The following is a 27,544-nucleotide window of genomic DNA, read 5'->3' on the forward strand; positions in this document are numbered from 1 at the left end:
TGGTCCGTATGTCTGTTTTTATACCAGTACCAAGCTGTTTTTATTACTATGGCTCTATAGTAGAGTTTGAGGTCCGGGATGGTGATGCCTCCAAGGGTTGCTTTATCATATAGGATTCTTTTAGCTATCCTGGGTCTTTTGTTTTTCCATATAAAGTTGAGTATTTTTCTTTCCAAGTCTGTGAAGAATTGTGTTGGGATTTTGATGGGGATTGCATTGAATCTGTAGATTGCTTTTGGTAAGATTGCCATTTTTACTATGTTAATCCTACCTACCCATGAGCATGGGAGATCCTTCCATTTTCTGATATCTTCTTCAATTTCTTTCTTTAGAGATTTAAAGTTCTTATCAAAAAGGTCTTTCACTTGTTTAGTTAGTGTTATCCCAAGGTATTTTATATTATTTGTGGCTATTGTAAAGGGTGATGTTTCTCTGACTTCTTTCTCAGCCCTTTTATCATTTGTGTATAGGAGGGCTACTGATTTTTTTGAGTTGATCTTGTATCCTGCCACTTTACTGAAGGAGTTTATCAGCTGTAGAAGTTCCCTGGTAGAGTTTTTGGGGTCACTTATGTATACTATCATATCATCTGCAAATAGTGAAAGTTTGACTTCTTCCTTGCCAATTTGTATCCCTTTGATCTCCTTTTGTTGTCTTATTGCTCTAGCTAGAACTTCTAGTACTATATTGAATAAATATGGGGAGAGTGGACAGCCTTGTCTTGTTCCTGAATTTAGTGGTATCGCTTTGAGTTTCTCTCCATTTAATTTGATGTTTGCTGTTGGCTTGCTATAAATTGCTTTTATTATGTTTAGAAATGTTCCTTGTATTCCTATTCTTTCTAAGACCTTTATCATGAAGGGGTGTTGGATTTTGTCAAAGGCTTTTTCAGCATCTAGGGAGATGATCATGTGGTTTTTTTCTTTCAGTTTGTTTATATGGTGTATTACATTGATTGATTTCCGTATGTTGAACCATCCTTGCATCCCTGGGATGAATCCTACTTGGTCGTGATGGATGATTGTTTTGATGTATTCTTGGATTCGGTTTGCCAATATTTTGTTGAGTATTTTTGCATCAATGTTCATGAGGGAGATTGGTCTGTAGTTCTCTTTCTTTGTTGCATCTTTGTGTGGTTTGGGTATCAGGGTAATTGTAGCCTCATAAAAAGAGTTTGGTAGTGTTCCTTCTGTTTCTATTGTGTGGAACACTTTGAAGAGGATTGGTATTAGTTCTACTTTGAAAGTCTGGTAGAATTCTGCACTGAAACCATCTGGTCCTGGGCTTTTTTTAGTTGGGAGACTTTTGATGACTGTTTCTATTTCTTTAGGGGTTATTGGTCTATTTAAATGGTTTATCTGGTCTTGATTTAATTTTGGTATTTGGTATTTATCCAGAAAATTGTCCATTTCTTCCTGGTTTTCCATTTTTGTGGAGTACAGGTTTTTGAAGTATGATCTGATGGTTCTCTGGATTTCCTCATTGTCTGTTGTTATGTCTCCCTTTTCATTTCTGATTTTGTGAATTTGGGTGCTCTCTCTTTGCCTTTTGGTTAATTTGGCTAGTGGTTTGTCTATCTTGTTGATTTTTTCAAAGAACCAACTCTTTGTTTCATTGATTTTTTGTATTGTTCTCTTGTTTTCTATTTCGTTGATTTCAGCCCTCAATTTGATTATTTCCTGGCGTCTATTTCTCCTGGGTGAGTTTGTTTCTTTTTGTTCTAGAGCTTTCAGTTGTGCTGTTAATTCCTTGGTATGGGATTGCTCCATCTTCTTTATGTGTGCATTTAGAGCTATGAATTTTCCTCTTAGAACTGCTTTCATAGTGTCCCATAAGTTTGGGTATGTTGTACTTTCATTTTCATTGAATTCTAGGAACTCTTTAATTTCTGTCTTTATTTCTTCCTTGACCCATTGATGTTTCAGGTGGGCATTATTCAGTTTCCATGAGTTTGTGGGTTTTCTATAATTTTTGTTGTTATTGAGTTCTAATTTTAAGGCATGGTGGTCTGATAAGATACAGGAGGTTATTCCAATTTTTTTGTATCTGTTGAGATTTGTTTTGTGTCCAAGCATGTGGTCAATTTTTGAGAAGGTTCCATGGGGTGCTGAGAAGAAGGTATATTCTTTTGTGTTAGGATGGAATATTCTGTAGATATCTATTAGGTCCATTTGAGTCATAACATCTGTTAGGTCCTTTATTTCTTTGTTAAGTTTCAGTCTGGTAGATCTATCTTTTAGTGAGAGTGGTGTGTTAAAATCTCCCACTACTAATGTGTGGGGTTTGATGTGCGTTTTAAACTTTAGTAGTGTTTCTTTTATGAATGTGGGTGCTTTTGTATTTGGAGCATAAATGTTTAGAATCGAGACTTCATCTTGGTGGATTTTTCCCGTGATGAATATGTAATGTCCATCCTGGTCTCTTTTGATTGATTTTAGTTTGAAGTCTATTTTATTAGATATTAGGATAGCTACACCAGCTTGTTTCTTAGGTCCATTTGCTTGGAAAACCTTTTCCCAGCCCTTTACTCGGAGGTAGTGTCTGTCTTTGGAGTTAAGGTGTGTTTCTTGTATGCAGCATATGGATGGGTCCTGTTTTCTTATCCATTCTGTTAGCCTGTGTCTTTTTATAGGTGAGTTGAGACCATTGATATTGATGGATATTAATGACCAGTGATTGTTAATTCCTGTTATTTTTTTGGTTGTGTTGTGTTGTCCTTCTGTGGTGTATGTTGGTGTAGGATTATCTATTGCTTGATTTTTCATGGATGTGTTTAGCTTCTTTGGGTTGAATTTTCCCTTCTAGTGCTTTCTGTAGGGCTGGGTTTGTGGACAGGTATTGATTAAATCTGGTTTTATCCTGGAATATTTTGTTTACTCCGCCTATGGTGATTGAGAGTTTTGCTGGGTATAATAGTCTGGGTTGGCATCCGTGGTCTCTTAGTGTCTGCATGAGGTTTGTCCATGATCTTCTAGCTTTCATAGTCTCTATTGAGTAGTCTGGTGTTATTCTGATGGGTTTGCCTTTATATGTTACTTGGTCCTTTTCCTTTGCAGCTCTTAATATTTTTTCTTTATTCTGTGTGTTTAGTGTTTTGATTATTATGTGGCGAGGGGACTTTTTTTTTGGATCCAGCCTATTCGGTGTTCTGTAAGCTTCTTGTATCTTCATAGGTATTTCTTTCTTTAGGTTAGGAAAGTTTTCTTCTATGATTTTGTTGAATATATTTTCTGTGCCTTTGAGTTGGTATTCTTCTCCTTCTTCTATCCCTATTATTCTTAGGTTTGGTCTTTTCATGGTGTCCCAAATTTCCTGGACGTTTTGTGTTAGGACTTTTTTGTCTTTATTGTTTTCTTTGACTGACGAATCTATTTTCTCTATCATGTCTTCAGCGTCAGAGATTCTCTGTTCCATTTCTTGCAATCGGTTGGTTATGCTTGTTTCTGTAGTTCCTGTTCGTTTTGTCAGGGTTTCTATTTCCAGCATTCCCTCAGCATGTGTTTTCTTTATTGTCTCAAATTCATTTTTCAGATCTTGGAATGTTTCTTTCATCTGTTTAATTGCTTTTTCTTGGCTTGATTTGATTTCTTCCCATTTTTTGTTCGTTTTTTCTTCCATTTCTTTAAGGGAGTTTTTTATTTCCTCTTTAATGGAGTTTTTCATTTCCTCTTTAAGGGAAGTTTTTATTTCCTCTTTAAGGGAGTTTTTTATTTCCTCTTTAAGGGAGTTTTTTATTTCCTCTTTAAGGAAAGTTTTTATTTCCTCTTTAAGGTAGTTTTTCAATTCCTCTTTAAGGAAAGTTTTTATTTCCTCATTGAGGGAATGTTTTATTTCTTCTTTAAGGGCCTCTATCATCTTCTTAATGTCATTTTTAGGGTTGATTTCTTCTGTTTCTTCTGTCATGGTATGTTTAGGTCTTGCAGGTGTAGAATCACTAGGTTCTGATGTTGCCATATAGGCCTTTATGTTGTTGCTTGTATTTTTGCACTGGCGTCTACTCATCTCTTCCTCTGTGAGGTGCAGGTGGTGTCTGTGTCTGAGAGTGCCTCTCTTGTTCTAATTTTTAGTCTTGGTTTAGTAGTGGTTCTTGGTTAAATTGGTGCTATTGGGCTATTTCTTCAGGGGCAGCTGATTTCGATCGGTGAATTATATACTTATGATTCTGGTGATCTGGTTTGGTGTCTGGGTAGCGCCTTCTTCTGTGTTCCCAGGTCACGTTTTGTTCATTTGTCAACTCCTCAGCTGATCTTGATTCCTCAGACTTTAAACTGTAGGCATCTGAATCCTCTCCCAGATGGGTTTCAGCTGAGCAGGGTAGTCTCACCAACACCTCCAAATTGTTGGGTTTCACAGGATCAGCAGCTGGGCCCTGGGTTGTTCTCAGACGGAGTGTTCAGATTCGTTCTGGTTCTGACCCACCGAGATAGCTTCTTCCCCAGATGTTGGGGTTAGGGGCGTCCCTGTTCCAAGCTGCGTCTGCTTGTCTCCGTCCCTGGGCCTGTTTACCTCTGCAGTCCGCCACCGGGCCTGTATGTCCCTGTCAGCTGCTGCTGGGCCTGTCTGCCTCTGGAGGCCGCCACCGGGCCTGAATGTCTCTGCAGGCTGCAGCCGGGACTGAATGTCCCTGTCGGCCGCTGCCGCCGGGCCCGTTTACCTCAGCGGGCCGCTGCTGGGCCCGTCTACCTCCACAGGCCGCCGCCACAGGCCTACCTGCGTCTGCTTGTCTCTGCCGCTGGGCCTGTCTACCCCTGTGGGCCGCCGCCGGGCCTGAATGTCCCTGTCGGCCGCTGCCGCCGGGTCCGTTTACCTCAGCAGGCCGCCGCTGGGCCCGTCTACCTCTGTGGGCTGCCGCTGGGCCTGAATGTCTCTGCCGGCTGTCGCCGGGTCTGAGTATCCCTGTCGGCTGCCACCGCTGGGCCCGTCTACCTCCACGGGCCCCCGCCGCAGGCCTACCTGCGTCTGCTTGTCTCTGCCGCCGGGCCTGTCTACCTCTGTGGGCCGCCGCTGGGCCTGAATGTCTCTGCCGGCTGCCGCCGGGCCTGAATATCCCTGTCGGCCGCTGCCGCCGGGCCCGTTTACCTCAGAGGGCTGCTGCTGGGCCCGTCTACCTCCACGGGCCGCCGCAGGCCTACCTGCGTCTGCTTGTCTCTGCCGCCGGGCCTGTGTACCTCTGTGGGCCGCCGCTGGGCCTGAATGTCTCTGCCGGCTGCCGCCGGGCCTGAATGTCCCTGTCGGCTGCTGCCGCCGGGTCCTTTTGCCTCAGCAGGCTGCCGCTGGGCCCGTCTACCTCTGTGGGCTGCCGCTGGGCCTGAATGTCTCTGCCGGCTGCCACCGGGTCTGAGTATCCCTGTCGGCTGCCACTGCTGGGCCCGTCTACCTCCACGGGCCCCCGCCGCAGGCCTACCTGCGTCTGCTTGTCTCTGCCGCCGGGCCTGTCTACCTCTGTGGGCTGCCGCTGGGCCTGAATGTCCGAGATTCTAGATTCTAAGTAAACAATGACTACTATCACAGTTTTAGAAGTTTGGGTAAATAAATTCATGGGTCATTTGTAGATGATACTTGAAACAGCAATTGAAAGAGTAAACTAGAGCTCTATTTAGTATCATGGATGAATCCCAGCAAAACTCTCTCTGTTGAATAAATGAGACCAGAAAGGCACAGCCAGAATATCATGTATGGACACTTTTAAAAACATGCACTACAATGCCACATGTTTAAAATGATCCCTACCTCCCCCCCCCCCTTTTCATAGGCCGGGTCAGGGTGACTGAGTGCCCCCCCCCATGCCCCTTGGTAGTATTAACTCCTGGACACAGGATAGCTCAGATAGCTTCCAAGGAGGATGTCTAAACCCCAACAGGATATTTTAAAACAACAACAGCAGCAGCAACGGGAACAGAAACAAATGCTGCAAAACATGGACACCTTCAGATCCAGGTGCAGAGTTCAGAGAGTATGCTAAATCTGCTTTTGAACCTTCCTATGCATTTGGGTATCTTACCAAGCAGACACCTAACCAGCTGAGAAAGTCTTCTCTGCACCGGGGCTAACTTGACCCTCACTGAGGCCATGGAGGCAGCCGAGAAAGGGAGATGTAGCCTGCTGCTGATGGGTCCAGCCCTTTGCCATCCTGCCCATGGTCCTGTGTTGAGCTGACCCAAGGGTTGAACAGGTAAAAAAAGAAGCTCGTAGAGTTTTTCTTAGGAAATGGTCTGAGCTATGGTGGGGCGGAGTCAGAGTTCTGGGAACGAGGCAGAGAGAATGAGGAGGGATGCAAGGCTGAGGTCCTATGGAGACAGAGCTGGTTCATTTACTCCCACGTTTTCATCAAACGCACAGGTATGAGAGCGACAGAGTGTGGAAACTGGGCTTGGACGGGCTAAGCTAGACCCCAGCTCTGTTAGGATCAGGGTGGCCTTCGGCAGCCCGCCTAACTCTGGGCTTGGATCTGTGCTGCCTCTGAGCATGTCTTAGGGAAGAAAAAATGTAATGTGTATAAAGGGACCGTGGGACTGGTTCTGCCTGACTCTTGGTGTTTACTCTGTAACGAGTATCGGCAGCAAGGAACGTCTAGCTGTTTCTGCCATACTTCGGTGATACACTTTATTCCTCACTCCTCACCCCTTTCCTCGTCCTGCTGCTCAGAGCAGAGCAGTTCTCTGTGAGCAAATGGCGGCTTATTTGTCCAAGAACTGACCCCTAAGTTTTCCAGTGAAGGCCACCAAAGCCAGATCTGGGCAGAACCATAAATGCCTTTTCTTTGGAATTCCTACTCTGGGGCTAGTTGAGTGACCTATCCTCAGTGAGCGACACATGAAAATCTTTCGCAGTGCTTAGGTGACTTAGCATTAAGGAGTGGCTTTTGTCCCTTCGATACATTGGCCTTTTCCATTCGAATGAAGGGTCACGAACATAGAAATGTGGGAAGGATCAAGATAGCTAAACTATGCCACAGTGCTATGGACGGAAGCCAGTTTCTCCTGTTTTGAGTAAAAGAGAGTAAATAGCCTGTTGTTGTCTGTTTCTAGAGTTGTGTGTCACGGTGACCATAGCGTTGAATACAGTGTTCTTCCTTCGGCAACAATTCCAACTCTCCATTTTCCTGCCCTTTCCTCCTGAGTGCTGGGGTAACAGGTGCCATCCTGGAAAATTACTCTTAAATATATATCTACATGGTGGAGTGAGAGAGAGAGAGAGAGAGAGAGAGAGAGAGAGAGAGAGAGAGAGAGAGAGAGAGAGATACAGATAAGGTTGTACTAACAGTTGGCAAAAATCTAAGTTTGGGGAAAATAATTGGATCACTCAGCTTCGCTGTTAAAGATTTTTTGTTTGAAACTTTTCAAGATGAAAATGACGGGCACAATAGCCATAAGTACTAGCCAGGGAGTTTCATCTCTCTCTCTAGCAAGTGCTAGGCAGCAAGCTCTGGTTTCAGGCTGGGCACTGATGCCCCTCAGTATATTAACTTGTTTAACCAGCACCTCAGTCTGCTGGGATGGGCAGCCTTACCACCTGACTTTGTGACTGAGGCATCTGAGACTTCCAGGAGCAGACGCTCACCCAAGTTTGCACAGCTTTCAGGGCAGAGAGCAGAAACCCAGGGGGAGGGACACTTGGTTGTCCTAGCCTGCCTTTTCTTGCTGTGATAAAGGACCTACCAACCTGAGATGGAGGAGCAAAGCATTTATTTGGCTTACACTTGTTCATCACAGTCTGTCATTGAGGGAAGATAGGGCAGGACCTCCAGCAGGAACCCGGAGACAGGAACTGAAAGCAGAGACTAAGAAGGAACTCTGCTTACTTGTTCACTCCCAGGCTCTATTCAGCTACCTTTCTTAGACAATCCAGGCTCAGCGGCTAAATCCTCCTCCTCCATCAACTAGCAATCGAAAAGGTGCCCCCCAGAGATACCTGCAGGTCAGTCTGATGGAGGCAACTCCTCAGTTGAGGTGCCTTATTGTCAGGTGTCTTGACAACCAAGATCAGTTATCACATGCATCAAGGCTGGTAGACAGAGTGGCACAGCAGACTGGAACCCAGCTCTCGGGCTCTTTCTCAGTGACCTATGCACTGCATCTGTAAGATTCTTCCTCATTGTTTTCTTGCCCATGGTGGCTCCATTTAAAGAAAAGTTTCTTCCAGCATTATTCTGAAGAGAACAAAATTGGTTTTTCTTGTTCCTTTGATGAAGATAAGCGTCTAGCTTCCTGTCCTCCAGCCTTCCTCTAGACATTTTACACTCGTTCTCAGTGGCGCTTGTTATCTGTGGTTACTGGGTCACAATTTTATCAGATTCCAGCCATGTGAAAATGCAAGCAGGCAGCTGAGGCTGGACACTCAGGGCAAGCGTTTCCATTCATTAGCAGAAGGACAGTGACCCTTTGTCTACTTTCAGCTGTTTGCACGCTATTCACTTTATACACAAGCATAGAGTTAGCCCCATTGTGTTCTCTTTACTGGAGGTTATGACCCATCCGTGGGTCTTGAAATCAATTTAGATGATGGCAGTGTCAGCATTTGAAAAGCAACTTAGAATCAAATTGGATAGAATAGAAAATACTAGGGTGTATGATCCTTACAAAGACAGTTATTGCTTGGTGGACATACACAATGATCCATATATGTGTTTGCTCTGGGTGAAGGTGGACGATTCATTTTAGTGTGTATCACAGTTAAAGCAATTCGAAAGTTGCTGGTCTGAGATGGGTTGGCAAACATCTGCTTTTGTGAACAGGTATTTGAACACAGCCGCATCCATTTGCGTTGTCTTGAGTCACTTCCACAGTACAATAGCCAAGTTCACTAGTTGCAACATAGTGTATGGACAACGAAGCCTAAATTATTTATTTGGTCCTTTAAAGAAAATGACCCTCTTGTCTGGCCTATGATACTGAGGCTAAAGCTTTCATTTTGAAGTTAAATTGCAGGTAATCTTCAGAATTTCTATCTCCTGTTTTTCTACCCCAGGAACTGTCAAGGCTATAGACATCACACACAGACTTAGATAAATGCATCTATAACTACAGAGATGTAGTTATAATAAAGGCAACGGCTGCTTAGGAAACCAGAGGTGTTCAGATGTGACGGCCTTCCAGGGCACAGCCAACAGGATGACCTTTCCATCCTAGGAAAACATTCTGATGTTTAAGCCCGCTGCACTCAACCAGACATTTCCTTGAACAAATCTTCAAGTGAAATATTTCAATCCTGCATTCATCTTGGGGGCCACGTGTTTTATCCAAGTTAAATATTTCCAGAAAATAAATGTCTAGACACCGTCTCATATAAATTAAGCACCCGTTTTTGAAAGATTCTTAGCAGACCTCTTTTTTTGGTGTGAGGTGAGTATAATTTAAGCCCCATGAAAAATGTTAGGTGCTAGGTCAAGCCCGACGTGCCTAAGTCAGTCCCCTGTAGGGAGCTAGTGTGTGGTAAGATCAATCTGGGAAGACAATATGTCAAAAGACAGCCCCTTTTTTTGCAATTGTGATTCATGACAGTCTTGGATGAAAAAGCATGCATTCATATCGTGTATCTCAGAGAAGCTTCGTATTTTCGACTCCACTGTTCAGAGAACCAGAATGTGGGAATGAAGGAGATGAAGGTAAAATTCCATGTATTTCTTTGATTTTTCATTTTATTTCTGCTTGATGTTTCTTCAAATGGATGGCCTTCACCTCATTCAAATAAGCCACTTCAGTGCTTTTGATATTTATATTTTCTTGGTACATACTTCATCATTTTGATGTATATTATAGCTGTTTCTTTCCCCCCACAAATATTTGAATTTTCAAAAAAATCAAATATGTAAAGAAAAGATCAAACATTTTTAAGATACTATAACATTTTTTATAATATTTCTTTATACTTTACATAAATGTTATAAATATATTTATATAAAATTTATAATCATGAAAAGATTATAATTATAGATGTTATAAACTAGTGTTATAAATCATTTACATTTTGTATAAATATAATAAACATATTATAAACATTATACCTTATATAAAAATCATAAAATACATTTGTATTTTAAATAAATATTATGTCATATATTTATATCCAACAATAAATATATAATAAAGTATAAATATAATATTGTATGCTATGTTTTATTATATATTCTCATTGCATATTTTTAGCTTACTTATGATAAAGAAAATAATTTCATAAGTGAATTTACAATGAAACATATTGAACTACTTGAAATCCTGTGGAGAAGTACTTTAAAAAGTAGTCATTTTTTTTCTAGATTTTTGCAAAGTCCTGGACAGTACTATTCTCTGTTACTTTTTTAAAAGAATAAAAGTTAAAGTGTTCAAGAAGTAGAGATGGCAGAGAAAAATTTTTACATTTTACGTATATCTATATCTGTCCCTTTATTCTCCTTACCTGGGACCTTGCAAACATGAAACAAACAAGTTTCTGCACTTGGCACCATATTCCATTTACTCGCTCAGTAACTATTTAATGGACATATTAATGGATTTATGTGCCAGACACCAGGCTGTGTGCCAGAGAACAGAAACAGGGCCTGTGTTCTGGTGGTTCTCGTCATGCAGAGGGAGGGAGTGGGAACAAGACCCAGAAATAAACAAGTAAACAGGTGGTGGAATCACTGGGGATGGGGTAGCAGACACTGTGCTGAAAGGTGGGCACAGCTTCACCTGGCAATCCAAGACAGCATCTCCAAGGAGGGTGTGTGTGAACTGCTGCAGAAAGATCCCAGGAAGTGAGCCAAATGGGCGGAGCCTTACTCTGCAAGTACTGAGGAAGGACTTGGGAAAAAATTGATTTGTGGTCACTTATTATTTAGTTTAATTGATTTTCTTGGGTGCTATGGTCTTATTACATATCTCAGCACTCACTGTCCTCCTGCCTCAGCTCCTCCAATGTTGGGATTGCAATTATGTGTCACTACATATCTTGTGATCACATCATGTATGAATAATCTTTGGATTACTTTTTTTTTAAGTAGGCTTGGATATGAGCCAAGGGAAAACCCTACTACTATTATCCTACTAAATAATAAAAACAACCCCTAATGACACCACGTTATTCCCAGCAGTCAATGCCTCACTCACTCAACCCTCACCAGAGAAGCTGCTTCTTGAAGTAGTTGGTAGTTAACATAGAGATCCACAGCTGGACAATGTACAGAGAGTGAGAGACTTCGGCGTACCCAGCCCTAAACTGACAGTCTCTATCATACCCCTTCCCTCAAGGCTCAGGGATCTGTTCAGAAGAGAAGGCAAAAAGATTGTAAGAGCCAGAAGTGGTGGTTAACTTAAATGGGACAGGATTTTCCAGACACAACAGTGTTGATACACATGAACTCACAGAGACCGTGACAACGCGAACAAGACAGAATCCTAGTATGGAGAACGGAGAGTGGGTACCAAGTCCCATCAGTAACCAAGAAGCTATTTGCAATCGATAAGCTCTGGGAGGGGGAAAATCAGTTTTCTTCAGTGGATGACACTGGCTGTCCCCACCACACTTCAGGACAGGCCTCATATTCAGGAGTAGTTGACCAACACAAAATGGACTCCATTTTGTGTGTGTGTGTGTACATGTGTGTACGCACACTTTGTTTTTATTTTATTTTTTTAAGAGATAAAGACTTAAAGTTGGGTTTGTGGATGGGGGATCTGAGAGGAGCTGGGGGAGAGGAAAGAATATGATCACAATATATTGTATGAAATTAAAAAAATTTTAAGAAGAGTAGCTCGGGATGCTTTTTTCCTTAGAAATCTCGGTAGGAAATAGAACCTGTAAGGGAATGACTCAGAAAAGTGGTGGGACTAAGATCATTCCTGTCTTCTTTTCACAAACTCCCTAGCAAAAAGGCTGGTTTCTTTGGCAAGCGTTCTGAATGCTGACTATGAGACACAGTTGGCCACAGTCTTCTCTCCTACACAACCTTGATGTTTATACTCTCAATTGAAATGGTCTGGTTTCCTTCTCTTGATTCTATGGCTAGACTGTAAATCATTCTACTTGACTTCAGAGGCCAGGCCATCAAAGGCCATGGAGCTTCCAGCTGGTTCTCCTGGCATGGTAGTTCTTGGAACCTGGTCACCACCCTTTCAGGAAGCACGAGCAACCACACCGGATGGCTTCATGTAGGTGTTGCAATCTGCAGGGTGCCTGAGGCTTTCACTCACAGATAGCATCAGCTCCAGGTGTGTGGGTAAAGGGGTCTTCATATGACTTCTGCTCCTGCCTCAAGACACCTTGGCTTTAGAGTCTTCCAGCTGACTTTCAGGTGCTCTGTTTTCTAACGGTAGACAACAAAAATGGGGATTTAGAGCTTTTACGTTGGGCCATGGGTACTAAAGGTGGCTTCACCACAGAGAGGATGCTGCTCAGGTCCCAGGATCATTAGGTGAAGCAAGTCATCCATCCCCCTGGCATCCCAGAGCCCATGTCCCTTACCACCAAGATGAGTGGGCCAGCTAGAAAATGGAAGCAGGCCATGCTGAGGGAAAGGGGACAGAAGATTCCATTTCCACAGACAGCGCCTGTGCACCCGTGCCTCCTACCAGCTGGATTTCACACCCCCTCTGGAGTGTGTCCCTTCTTCTGTATGACAGTTTCTCCGGCAGAAGACAAACACATCTTTGTTCCAACCAAACACATTATTTGTCGTTCTTTGCCTGTGAGTAGCCTACAAAATCCCAGCCCAAAGGATTCACTGGAAGTATTTCTGCCCAGGTTGGAGATGTACTTCAGTAGAAGAACACTTCCCTAATATGTGTAACGTCTTAGGCTCAGACCACGGAATCTCAAAAAGCAAGCAAACAAAGTGTTTCTGCCTGCATCTCAAGGCTCCCGTGGAGCTTCCCTTCTGGGAAGGATTTTATTGTTTACATGTTTGCAATTATGGCACAGGGGTTAGTGACAGGGCCTTGTGGTATATCTGCCTGATTCAGATCTCCACTTAGCAGCGTATTAGAACATGAGCACATGGCTTGACTGTCTGCACTCCAGTTTCTCGTTTGTAAAAAGAGGCAATTGCAAAGGTTTGTACTTTATGGCAATATTGTGAGACTTGAATGAATTAACTTGTGAAAAATACTCAAAGTCAATAGCATCTGGTTCATAGTAAGCAATGTAGTAAACATACACATGTATAAGATAAATATATATATATATATACATATGTATATACACACACACATATATATGGCACACAGAGACTAGATATATATAGGTATGTGTAATATATGCATATGAGTGGTCTGTATATATTTTTTTGAGCCATAGTTTTGTTATATAGCCAAGTTTGGCTTTGAATGTGTAATCCTCCTGTCTCAGCCTCTGAGTGCTGGGATTACAAGCCTGAGCTACCATCCTTGGCTGATATTCTTTATCTACTGATGTGGAGAAAGCAGATCTTAGTCTATTGTCTTATCTTGGAAATAGTGTGATGCCCTGCCCCCTCCAGGACAGAACATGCGCCTTTTCCACTCTGTGCCCACCCTAGCACAGTGTAAGAGCTCTGTAAAATGTGCTTAAATCATTGGACAGCTAAGGGCGTCACCTGGGATGTGACTGTATGAAGTGCAACCCAACACCATGAGTTTGAAAAACCAATGTCCCTGGTCTCAAGTGGCAGAGATGAGTTACAGTGCTCTGACATGCCAGTATCGAAGAGGGAGTCGTGGTCAGAGGAACCCCAGTCAGTCATTAAATGGGAAGGGAGAGCTGGAGCAGTAGGAGCTGCACTGTGCTGTGACGTGTGTGGGTGAGAATGACTTACCAGCAGCCCAGGGAATGTGGAGAAAGAAATGTGGCTTCTCCACACTTCAGAAATGTAAATGGCGCCAAGGAAATGACTTGGCTGTTGAGGTAATTTCCTAGATGGACTTGCAAATTTCATTTGTCATCAGTTTCAAGGCAAGGGCCAAGAAACTGGAAGCTGGGATGTAGATGGTTCTGGGAAACCAGGAGCACATGGACACCATGCTTTCCACCCACGGTCTTAGTAGGAACTCTTGAAGTATGACATCATAAGCCTAAGACCAGGTAAGGCTACAATGGTAAGACATTCAAACATAGAATGTACCCAAAAGGAAGTCTCCCTGCGGTGCAGTACAGGTCAGCCCTTGGCGCCTTCAGTGGCATGGATCTATATAGCCTTCAGTGTACTGTTTCTTCGAGGCAGTGCCGAGGACAGAGATCAATGCAACCACCGGCCTCAAGAAACTCCTAATATGGTGTGAGAAACCAGCTCATTATCAGACTGTTCCCAGAAGGTGAACTGAGTGTGAGAGGTGGACAGGCAGTGCTGAGCTGCCAGGGCAGAGTGGGAGCCCTGACCTAACATGCATAGTTACTGTCAGGGGTAGCTGTCAGTTACCATTACCAGGGCTTCATTAGTGGCATCCCATATGCCTGCCTTGGTGAGCTTTCGAAATGACAAATATGGCCATGTCATTTCTTACTCATAATTAATTCATATTTGAGTCTCCTCAAAGTCCCCATTGAACCCCTAGCCTCCACAGACTTGGTATTGGGAAGTGGAGCCTTTGAGAGATAATTAGGATTGTGTGTATGGGGTCAGTGCCCTCATGACAAGAGACAGGAACTTGCCTGTCCCCCCTCTCACTCACCCTGGCTCTCCACCATGTGGTGACACAGTGAGGAAGGGGCTCGTTATAGATGAGGAAGAGAACCCTCAGCAGACTCCTCCTGGGCCAGCACCTTCTCCTCAGACCTCCAGCCTCCCAATCTTTGAGCAGTAGATTTTCATTGTTTGTAAGCCACCTCAACTGTGATCTTTGTTACAGTATCCAAGCTACAATAATTTAAAATACTAGCTAACACCAAGGACTTATTACTAAGCTGTTTAGTCATTTTTAGTGTGTGTGTGTGTGTGTGTGTGTGTGTGTGTGTGTGTGAGAGAGAGAGAGAGAGAGAGAGAGAGAGAGAGAGAGAGAGAGAGAGAGAGAGAGACACGGAGAAAACACATAAGCTGTTCATTGCTCAGAAGAGATATTTATTTCCATCTTGGTTGCAAACCACTCACGTGCCTTCAGGATGCAGCCTGTCCTTCATATTCCAGCCATCCCCACGTGCAGACACTGGTTGTCTGGTTACTCCAAGAAACCTCGAGGCCTTGGCGTCACTGCTGCTGCCTCCCCACCTGTCTTTTGGGCTGTTGTGAGTCATCCTTTTAGACAGGCGGCCTGGTCCCGACCTCAGGGCACAATTCACATCCCTGCCCTTTTGGCCTTTGCTTACACTGATCCGGCTGGAAAGGCTCTTCCTCTGCTAGTCACGTGTTGCTCTTTCAAAAGTCATCTCCAGAAGCAGCCAGGTGTGAAGTCTTTGTTGACTCAGGAGGAAGAACTGGACACGTTTTCCCGGAGACCCTTGCTTGATGGACGTTCCTTGTTTCTCCACCAGCTGGACTGTGAGCTCCTGGAAGCCAGTGTCTGTGTCTGTAGCTCCAAATCCTGAGCTCAGTGTTGGGGAAATAAGTGAATGTGTGCATTAATCACACTACATTTAATCACAGCTGCCTGAACAGCACTGCATGCCACTCTATACCATTAGCTCTTTGAGGGCAGGCATTCATTGTCCTCATTTATCCTATCTTGTCTTTCCTCTCTTCAGTACGGCTGTTCACACTGAGTAAGTAGGAGATAATATTTGTTAGATAGTTGAGTCTAGATGCAGAAAACTCAGTTGTCTACATTTGACTCATTTTTAAAAACTAAGTGACAGTTAAGAATACATGGGCTGGGCGGTGGTGGCACACACCTTTAATCCCAGCACTTGGGAGGCAGAGCCAGACGGATCTCTGTGAGTTTAAGGCCAGCCTGGTCTACAGAATGAGTTCCAAGATAGTGAGGACTGTTTTGCAGAGAAACCCCATCTTGAAAAAAAGAATACATGGTAAACTCAAAAAATACCTTACAGGAAGTTCTAAGCTCTGGGCGTACACCAGAATCTCTACTCTGACCTTGGTCAGCCACTTACTCAGTTTGAATTTATTTTCTTGGAATGACTTGTCAGTTAGACTAAAAATATCCCACATACAAGGTGGTTCTGAGGATGAAATGAAACAGTACCCACGAAATGCCTGGCGCTCGAAGGTGTTCCACCAGACCTAATTTCCGTTCCCCCAGTTAGTGTCATAGCATGGCATCCGCTTGATCGGTCCCTTCCAAACAAAGTTCTGTAGGTCTTTGAGCGCTAGAGACAAGTCTCACTTATGTCGCCCTGGCAGTTGGATGTGAAATGGTGCCCTTGAAAGCTGACACTGGCCTGTGCCAGGAAGACATTAGCCTTCTCACAGGCAGTGCTATTCTGGGACTGGATGGCTTTGGAAAGAAGATAACAGCTGACTTTTGTGCAGATAGAGAATGCCTGTGTTCTAGAAGAAAGTGCCAAAGCCTCAACTAATGCCATCTGGAAAGAACTCAGCGTGCCCTGCAGTCAGGGATTCAAATGCTATTATTTTTATGCCAACATAAGAGTTTATTCAGGAAGTTGCAAAGAAGAAGAAGAAAAATCAGATTCCATAGTAATGAACTTGAAGGGAACTGGAAAGTTTCTGGGTCTTTTCTGCTTGCCAGTGTCCAATAGCCATGAATATGGAAAGCAGGGTGTATTTGTTAGAATAGCCCACCTAATGCTGTAGCTACAGTTCCAAAGACTCGACAGAGCACAGCCTCACTCTGTGTATGCTTCATGTTGACTGTGGGAGCAGTGAGCTGTTCTGTGCTCTTCTCACTCAAGCATCCAGGCTGGGAGAGCTGCCATCAGTATAGACTACCAGTCATCCTCTCAGGAAGAACAGGTCAAGATCACCCAGGCAGTCCACCATGACAAAGACACAAGCCTTGTCTGTCTCATGTGATTATCCATCATGATTAAATATCATCATGGAATAAGAATATGGAGTTGTGATACAAGCTCTGAGAGAGGAGCATTAGAAATATCAGAAGCACGTGGAAGAAAGGGAACCGATTTTCTGAGGTGTTGGGGACGTAGAACCAACAGAGTTTGGGGATCAGTCAAATGAACAATAAAGGATGAAAGGAAGAAACGCAAGGCAGGCCTTTGTTTTTTGCTGTCTTGTCTGATGATGTGTGAAAGACAGTTCACTGGAAAAGGGATGCTCAGTGAGTGGCATGCTACTTACGCTTCCTGAAGACAATCAGGGAGAATTATTAAATAAAGCCTTGAGTACAGGGACCTGGTGCTTAGGAGGAAGATAAGGACCGGAGGTAAACATCCAGTGGTCACCAGCTCAGAGTTGATGGCTCAAGCGAAGGGAAAGAGGGTGGAGTAAAAAGCAAACCAGGTTGTGAACTGGAGGGAAGGATATTAAAGTGGATCATTTATGCAAGGGGCAGGAAGTCGAGACTGATGCAATAATTTTGAGAAATAATTTTCAGTCATCTGGTAAAGATGTGCAAATTCTTTCACCCAGAAATGCCAGCCCCGGGCATCTATTCTGGAGAAAGTCAGAGAAGACACACAGAAGACACTCACAGCCGCGTGGCTAGCCTAGCCAAATCTGGAAGCAACCCAAATAGCCATCAAGACTAGAGAGGCTAAACCCATCGTTGGAATACTCACACAATGGAAAGACAGTGCAATAAAACGTAATGAAGCAGAGCGTCGTGCAGCCGTGTGGATGAGCCTCGGGAACAGAATGTTAAGTGGAAAAAGAAGGTTGCATAAGAGAACAGCCAGTATGATTCTTTTTATATGAAGTTCATAGGCTTGCAGAACTAAACACATGTGGGGACACTTAGAAAAATCAGTAAGGAGAAGATAAACACAAAAATAAGAATCGTGGTTGTTTGGGGGGAGGGGAGGAAGGGCTAGGCTCCCAGTGGTGTGCATGGCTTTCAGAGACTGGAATGGTGCGTTTCTGACTGCGTAGACGGGAAAAGGGCACCCCTTGTACTTGCTTCATTTTCTTCTTCTTTTTCAAATGTAACTTCCATAATGAGGAATAGTCACACTTAATACTTTTTAATGCTTGTATTTTGTGTGTGTGTGTATGTGTGTGTATGTAGATGACCATGTACATGGGAGAGTATATATGTGTACAGGGTTAGAGGTCAACCTCTCCTGTTGCTCCTCAGCAACTTTGTTTTCTTCAGACAGGGTCTCTCATTGGCTTGAGATTTGCTGAGACAAACAAGACTCAAAGCAGCCATGTAATAATCCAAGGTCTTATATTTACATGAGTGGCAGAATTTAGAACAGAACCTCTGATTGAAAATCCATGCTCTTAACCAGACATAAGCATGAGTGCTCTCTTCTCCAAGCAAGGAAGGTTTCCAGGAGGAGGAAAGAGTTGGCAATATCAATGTTGCAGAGATATTTTAAAAAACGCTGACAATGTGGTTAAGTTAGTAGAATGCTTGCCTAGTGTCATGAGGCCCAGAGTTCAGTCCTTAGAACTACCAAAACTCGGCTGGATAGCACAAGCCTGAGAGCTCAGACTTTGGGAGATGGAACCAGGAGGGTCAGGAGTTGAAAGTCATCCTCAGTTCCATAGTGAGTGTGAGGACAGCCCATGAGGCAACCTGAGACCCTATCTTAAAAATAAATCAGTAAACAAATGACAAAATAAGTGATAGATAGGCACATAGGTACATGATAGATAGACAGACAGACAGACAGACAGATAGATAAGTGGTGCACAAAGTCTTCCATGGATCTAAGCATGTAGAAATGAGGAACTTCTAACATCAGGGTCAACAGTGACTCAAAGCAGGGTTAACTACATTCAATTGCATTAGACAAAAGGATGAATTAGAAGCAGAAAAGTAAAAACAGATGCTGTAAGTTGGATTACTTACACCTGTAACCCCAACATGGGAGAGGCTGAGGCAGGACCATTGCTGTGAGTGTTCAAGGCTAACCTTAGCTGTTTAGTGAGCTTCCAGTCTGGGCTGAAGAGTGAAACCTTGTCTCAACAAAATGAAAAAGCAATAAAGCACCCCCTCCCACCCACAAAATAAGACAAAATAACCAAATCAAACCAAACCGCATTTAACCACCCTGCCCTCCTATTGCCCCCCCCCCCCCAGGAGTGTAGAATGTTCTTTAAAGGGGAAAAAACAGCCTCAGGCAGAAATCTGAGATACTGAATAGAGACTTGGGTAAGGAAGAAACTTGGAAGGGCCTCTAGCATCCCAGACTTCATTTGTGCGAGGATATCCAAACATGAGAGTAGGTGAGCAAGAGAGTAAGAGAGCAAAGGGAACTCCCACTTTCATCCTGGATGGAACTTAGCCTTCTCATAAACAAACAGCACCCAGAACAAATGACAGGAAGAACTGCTTTCCCACACTGGGCAGCCAGCAGTACAGGGCAGGGTTTCAAATAACAGAACCAACCCTAAACCTGAACTGTAAACAAGGAGAGCCCCAAAGTTGCTTTAGCATTTGACCTGAGGACAGCTCTGCACTGTGGGTTCAGTAAGGGAGGACCCAAAAGGATCCAGTAGCACTGAGGCTGGGGTGCAGAAATTCTCAGGGCAGAGCTACATAAAGAAGGGAACAAAAGGTCTTCATAATGCACAGAGCTTACATCTTAACCAAGTTAAGAAATCATGCATGCATAGAATAAAACCACACATGACTGGGCAAAGAGCAAACAGGGTTTGTAGTCGGGTCAATTCCCAGGGCACAGAAGATTCCAGAAACAGTCAAACCCCAGCTACTCAGGCTGGAGAACCCTAGGCAATTAGCTGGGGCATTTGGTGAGAACTTAAAGGGAACAAACCTTAGGTATACATTGTTTATTTTTAATTTAAACTCTTTTCTTTGTTCATCTTTTCCTCTTTTTGTTTATTCTGTCCGTTTGTGGGTTTTACTCTGTTTAACTAATTTGAATATTTCTTCAAGATTACATTTTATTTCCATCTTTGGATTCTTGGCTAAACACTTCATTTTTTTTTTTAGTGACTAAATTAGGGTTTACAGCTTGCATCTTTAATATAGTCTACATAAAGTATTGTCCCACTTCAAGTGTGATGTAAGATAATTTAAGCCTTTTGATTTCTTCTCTTATACCTATCCTTTATAGATTTATTATAAATTCATAATAATTATTACTGTTTTTACTTAAAATAATCAATTTTCTGTTAAAGAAATTTTAAAATGAGAAAAAGTTACTTTAACAATATCCACACAATCACTATTTTGACATCCTTCAGTTATTTGTCTAGACATATGTAAGTAGCTTGTCACCTTGTTTTCATTTTTGCCTGAGAGGCAAACCCCTTGAGAGGTTTTCCATATAAATATGTAAGTTAAGTGACTAGGGATGGAAATGTTCCCCACAAGGACCACTCCAGTACCAGGTATGAGGAATATGCTTTAGAATGATTGATCAGGGGAGTCCAAGAAATATGAAAACCATAGAGACATATGAAAACCATAGAGACACTATGGCTACTGCCCTTGGTTGCCCCTCAGAGGTTGAAGGTGAGCCCCTATCACAGAAGGATACCATTCACTTAGGACATAGGGCTGCTTGGATTATTCGAGCTGGATCTGACCTGAAAGCCTTTTTCCTACTGTCTAGATTTTATGATACCAGAAAATACTATGCAACCTGGCAAGGGAGGAAAGAAAGAAATGGTTTTATATAGATGTGATACCTATGAACCATAACAATGGCCAGCATGGCAAGATATCCATAAAGGAAATGGAGAGTATCACATAAACCACAACTGGACACAATGCAGAGATTAGGGGATTATGGGGGAGCCTAGCCCCAACAGACAGATCCACAGTTCCTGCATTTACGGATCAAGGAACACCATGAAAGAGAGGGATCATAAGAGCCAGAATTCAAAGACATTTGTTATGAAACAGTCTCGCATAGAAATGGCCACTTAAAGGAGATAGAGATGTGCTAATATGGAAGCAGGGGGTCTCTCATGGGGTCACTCCCCTGGAAGAGGAACTATAGGCAGCTGATGACTGTTGAGAAAGGGAAGACAAGCCTCTCCTAGGGATGTACCTCACACCTGTGTGAAACCATATACACACAGACAACAAAAACAGACTTAGCAGGTTGTATTTATAAGTTTGCACATAAATATACATACATACACATGTAACAATAACAATTGGAGAAGTAGGGCTATCAATTTGAGAGGAAGGGGAGACATGGAGGAAGTTAGAGGGTGGGGACTTGAAAAGGATTGGAAGGGGAAAGGGAAGGGGGAAATACAATTACATTTTAATTAAAATGTATAAGAAATTAGAAAAGAGTTTGAAAGAGAGGAAGAAGGAGTATGTGGGATTGTTTGAAGGGAGGAAGGGAAGGGGTAAATGATGTAATAAAAGAAGAAAAAAGGAAAGGAAGGAAGGTCAAGGTAGGGAAGCAGTATCTTAGGACTTTAGTCATCTGAAGAGAATTCAGAAACTGTGAGGTGTAGGACAGATAGAAATCTGAATAATTTTGACAATTAAAGTCTTCTTGAGAAGAGAAAAAATATTAAAAAGAACTGCAAATATTTATTATAAATGTATACAAATTCTTGAGAAAAACTTCAATCATCTTAGCAAATTAAAATACTAAAAGATGAAGTATGGCATAAAATAAAACCAAAACAAAAGAAACAATGAGATGGTAGATTTAAACCTAGCTATAATCAATAATAGTATTAAATATTAATGGTATAAATTATACAATTAAAGGCAGAGATTGCCAGACTAAGTAAAAAATGCATAACATAGATACATGCTGTTACAACATTTGAAATATAAAAAACACAGATATTTAAAGATTGCCAAAGGCAATTATACAAGCATTAAGCTGAAGCAAACTGAAGTGGCTATTTAGAATAAGGTAAAGGAGATTCCAGAACAATACTCTTAATGGAGGAAGAAAAGACTGAGAGATAGTTCAATTTCTTTCCATGTTGTGAGGACACAATGAGAATTCAGGAGTCTATTAGATTAGGAGAAGACCCTCAATGGAACCCCCCCCCCCCATGCTAGTACCTGTGTGAGGAGCCTACAGATTAGAAGAGGGCTCTCAATAGAACATTGCCATGCTTACATATTTCAGCCCAGACTATGGAAACAAACATTGTTGCTTATAAACCATTCAGTCTATATTTGTTTGAGATTTTCAAACTAAGATAAGGCTTATCTTAAAAAATTATAGTTAATATATGTAAAAATAAGAGACTGATATATTTTTACTAAGATTTTGAGAAGCCAATACCAGTCCTTGCCATGTCTGTTCAGCCTTATATTGGAATTTCTATTCAAAGAAGTAAGGCAAGGAAAATAAATTAAAAAATGTATGTATTGTACAGCAAAAATAAACTATCTGTATTCATATAGTACATGATTATCTTGGAATTCATAAGGAATGCACAGAGGAACTAAGATAAATTTAGGATTAACACAAAAAATCAGCTAAAATGATTATTTTTCACATACTATCAAATATAAATTTGAAATTAAAATGATTAAAAAGTAAATGTATTTATAGTTATATTAAAGTCATGATATTATTGAAAAGTCAATTATGTGTGAAACTGAGACAATAAGACCACAATATTAATAAATAAATGGGAAATTATTCCAGTTTTTTTTTTTTTTTTTTTTGGTTTTTCGAGACAGGGTTTCTCTGTTAGCTTTGCGCCTTTCCTGGGACTCACTTGGTAGTCCAGGCTGGCCTCGAACTCACAGAGATCCGCCTGGCTCTGCCTCCCGAGTGCTGGGATTAAAGGCGTGCGCCACCACCGCCCGGCATTATTCCAGTTTTATAGGATGGAAAACTTCAAATTATTAAGACATTACTTTTCCTCCAATTTATCTACAGCTGTAGTGGAGTATCAGTCAATATACCAACATAGCCTTTGTAGAGACTGACAAGCTAGTTTTAAATTATATATGGAAGTACAAGGGACCTCGAAAAGCCAAAACATTTCTTTCTTTCTTTTTTTAATGTGAGTAAAATTGGACAACTTTATATAATTTTATGATGTAATGAATTGTGTGGTTTGGGAATAAGGAAAGACATACATTTCACTGGAACGAAGTACAGAGTCCTGAAATGACCATGGTCAGTCAATGTTTTGTAAAGGTGCCAAGGTAATTCAAGAGAAAAAAAGTTAGTGTTTTCATCAAATGTTGGGATAATTGGATGCTCATGTGGAGAAAAATTAACTTTGATCCTTTCTTTATATCATGCATAGTAAGTAATCCAGATAAATAAAAAGCCTAAATGTAAAACCTAAAATTATAAAATGAGAAGAAACCAAGAGAAAATCTTTACAATATGGCAGATGATGGTTTCTTAAGACATAAAAACCATGAGACTTCAAAGGAAAAAGTAATAAGTTGAATTTTCTAAACATTGAAATTTCTCTTCCTCCATAAATACTGCTAAAAAAAAATGATGAGGCCAGTCACAGACTGAGAGAAAACCACCAAGGAATATGTACTTCACAAAGATCTTTTATGTAGAATAAAGAATTGGTGCAATTCAACCCAATTACTACCAATTCAATAAAAGGAGAAGCAAAGCCTAGAGCCAACAGATGTGCAAATGAGTCAGATGCCTGGGAGCACATTGAACCTCAGAGTGACTTTTATCCTCATGTTCTAGTCAAAGACTTATTTTTTTCTCAAATCATCCTGTGTTTCCAATTTCTACCATGATGTCTTGTGAAGATACTGCAGGAGTAAGAAAATGAAATTTTGATCATTGTGCCATAGTAATGGGCCCTTTTTCTCCAAGGAGTAAATAATAATTTGTTGTTTGTTTTTCCAATGTAGTGCTTAAGAAGACGGTTAGCCGGGCGGTGGTGGCGCACGCCTTTAATCCCAGCACTCAGGAGGCAGAGCCAGGCGGATCTCTGTGAGTTCGAGGCCAGCCTGGGCTACCAAGTGAGTTCCAGGAAAGGCGCAAAGCTACACAGAGAAACCCTGTCTCGAAAAAACAAAAAAACAAAACAAAACAAAACTCGGTCATTAGTAATTAGAGGAAAGATAAAGTGAAGCTTTATTGGAGTTCACGGCGCACTTAAGGATGGTTAACATCAGAAGGATTAACGTCAGATTTTGGTGGAGAAGCTGAGAATGAGAACGTTCTAGATTGCTGCTTAGACTGTCCAATGGAACACACTGGAAAACACTGTGACCACCTGCTTGTTGCTGGAGGGCTTCTCTCCAGGTTCCCTAAGCCCCGCAGTCCCACAATCCACGTATAAAATAATCACTCAGACGCTTATATCACTTATAAACTGTATGGCCGTGGCAGGCTTCTTGTTAACTGTTCTTTTATCTTAAATTAACCCATGTTTATAAATCTATATCTTGCCACGTGGCTGGTGGCTTACCAGAGTCTTTACATGCTGCTTGTCCTGGCGGTGGCTGCAGTGTCTCTCCCCTCAGCCTTCTGCTTCCCAGAATTCTCCTCTCTCCTTGTCCCACCTACTTCCTGCCTGGCCACCTACTTCCTGCCTGGTCACTGGCCATCAGTGTTTTATTTATATAGAACGATATCCACAGCACCTGCTTATTGTGCATGCAAGTGGGCTATTCTGGTCATATGCCTTTACTGAAAATAGTTATCTGTCCACATAAAGTGTTATGAATACTAATATCCATAACCACTTTATCATGATGTCCCAAACCAAGGAGCCACCAGCAGGTAAGCAGATAAACTGTGGTGCATGCATTCAATGGAATTCTAATCAGCAATGCAAAGGAATGAACTACTGAAGTATTCAACTATATGGAAGAACCTAACAGCATTCCAAGAACAGACGATGGATATATAACATATCATTCCATTTGTCCTAGCAGAAGGAATGTCAGGTGTTGTAAAGGCTGAGGTGGTAGATGGTGTGGGGAGGGTGAGGTTAGATTTGGAAGGGATGTAAGTAAATTTGAGGTAATGGAAATGTAACTTAACATTGGCAAAAGTTGTAGAAGTATATGTACATTTGTTAAACTCCATTAAATTTTGTGCATTTACTAGTCTGCAAATTTTACCTCAGTGAAGCTGGTTTTTCAAAGGACCTAATCTAGGCTAAAGTAATTAATCACATGACCAGCAGATGCATGGAATTTAGTGCCCTCTTTCATCCTCTTTTCTTTCAAGACTAATATTTTCCCCAGATGGGGGCAAGATAAGCCTGAAACTGAGTGCACAGCTCTTACGTATAGAAGGCTCACTGTAAGTGTGCAGGACGTATTAACAAATCTTAAGTGATGCTGGATGGCCATTAGCCCTGATTGTTCCTCTGGTAATTGTCCCTTGGTTTTAACTTTAATTGGTCAACCCTCCAAGCTTCCTACTCTCACAGAGTGGTTTCACTTTGGGATCCATGATGAGCATCAAACATCTGCTGAAACACAGTCTACCTAGAGAAGAAAACTCCCTCACATCAAAACATTGTGGACTTCTGAGCTTTTGTCTACATGACTATCTACTAAGATAATGAAAATTAGGGTCTTAGGACCCCCTGTATTTTTCTACTACATTGTGTTCTTTCAGCTCTAATCCTTCTATGGACTCTACTTCATGTAGACTGGCGAAACTATATCTGACTCTTAAGACTTTTCATGTAACAACTCCTTCCAGAAGGCTTTCTGACTTCTCCTTTGCTGCATTTCCTGTTCCTCAAGCTTCTCTGTGTTCCTAAATACCCCACATAAGCTTTGGGTGATGTCTTTATTTAGCCATGTGAGAGATTTCCTTCTGATCTCTATTCTTCATTTCACGGGAGTGGGTCATTCACATTGTTTCTACACCCAGAGCAGTGGTTGACGCCTACTGCCTGCCATTGAACATCTATCAAATGGGCATGTCCATGAATCACATGCTTCACAGTTTATGAGACAAACTCCTTTCCACTTTCTCCCTTAGAATTCATCTGCATTCATCCCAACCTCCAGTGCTTCTTCCCATTAGAGCCTCAAAGGAGGGGTTAGTGGATGAAACATGTGTTCCACGGAGGCTGTCCCCATGACTTCTTTGTTCTGGTTTTGGTCTTGCTAACTTTGAGAGCTTGGGCAATCAGCCTTCAGCTCTCTCAGCTCCACTTTCCACATCTAAAAAGCTGCAGATGAGCAAATTCACCACACAGAGTTATTTTGAAAATCTAATGCTATGACCTCTAGATCAAGAACAGTTGCATGAGAAATTGTTAAGTAAGTCTTGTTCCCAAAGTAGGACATGATTACCTGGAGATGCTCAAATCTGAAGAACGTGAAGATACCATTTCATAAAGGTTTCATGAGGCATATAGATGACCTCAGAAAAGTAGAGTGGATTGTGGCACAGCAGGGACAGGCCAGACTGTTTCACCCTCCTTTTTCTTCTCTCTGCAGATGTGTAGCCACATCTGGCTTAAGTGACCAGGCAAAATTAATTTGTTGGTTTCACCCCACTGACATCTGTCTCTGTCAGTGCAAGTTCTAGGCTGCTTGGGTGCAAGATCAGCAAAGTGTTAGCCTCCTCCCCAGGGATAGCTGGAGAATAAGCATAGATCAGGAAGGGGATTTGGGGTGAGTGGAAGCCATTCCACGGTGTCATCTGGAAATACTTTGGTTGAACTAAATGGTAAAGTTTGAGCAAGAGCTACCCTCTGGGCTTCCTCCAGGTGTCAGACTTCCTACCATGTAAACAGCAACAGAAGGAAACAAAAGTGAGTGTCTGGGTGACTTTCTCATTTAAAGGTGGAAAAATGTGAAAGCCAGCATCCAGGATGAAACGTACCGCACTTGGAATGCAGGTGTTATTGCTTGGATAGTGGTTGAATGTGTCTCCCCAAGGCTCATGTGTTGGAAGTCTGGTTTTGGGTGAAGTGATCTGAGAAGAGCTGGGACCTTTACAAGATAGGGCTACGTGACTGGTGTTGGGTCATGGGGATTGATGTGGTTCTCACAGGATCTTGGCTAGTTCCTCTCAGAGAGTATTGCAAAAAGGTGGTGTCCCATCTCACCAAACAGATTCTGTACACTCTTGCCCTTTCCATGTATGTAGCATAAGGCCCTGGCAAATGGTCAGACACATGAAGGCACTTGATTTTAATCCTTTAGACCCTCAAATTATGAACACAATATATCTCTTTACAAAAACCCAGCCTCCAATATTTTAGGACAGCCGCAGAAAATGAACTAAGGCGGTGTACAGTCTTCTTTTTTTTAACTGTGAAAATAATTGTTCATTATCCTTTTTAATTTCCATGGTCACTATGTAGGGCAGATAAGGAAGGCACTACCACCCAATTATGTAACTGAGAAGAGAAGTATCTGTGCCTATGAATGTTAGATAAATCCATTAACAGTTACCAGCTCAGAAGTTGGGGGCATGGGACTTGAACCCTAGTCTTTAACTCCACGTCTTTAAGGCCAAGGCTGTTTCTACCACCCATGCCTGTGCTTATATTGTTCTCTCTGCCTAAAACAACTTTATTGACAAGAATAACTTTCCAGCACTTTAGGCACAAAGAAGGAAAGGATGAACTAGACAAAGGTAACAGAGAGTTAACTACAAAGCGAGGGTAATGGAGATGAGA

Source organism: Peromyscus leucopus, chromosome 2 (genome assembly GCF_004664715.2).
Source record: "Peromyscus leucopus breed LL Stock chromosome 2, UCI_PerLeu_2.1, whole genome shotgun sequence".
In the NCBI taxonomy this organism is placed as follows: domain Eukaryota; kingdom Metazoa; phylum Chordata; class Mammalia; order Rodentia; family Cricetidae; genus Peromyscus; species Peromyscus leucopus.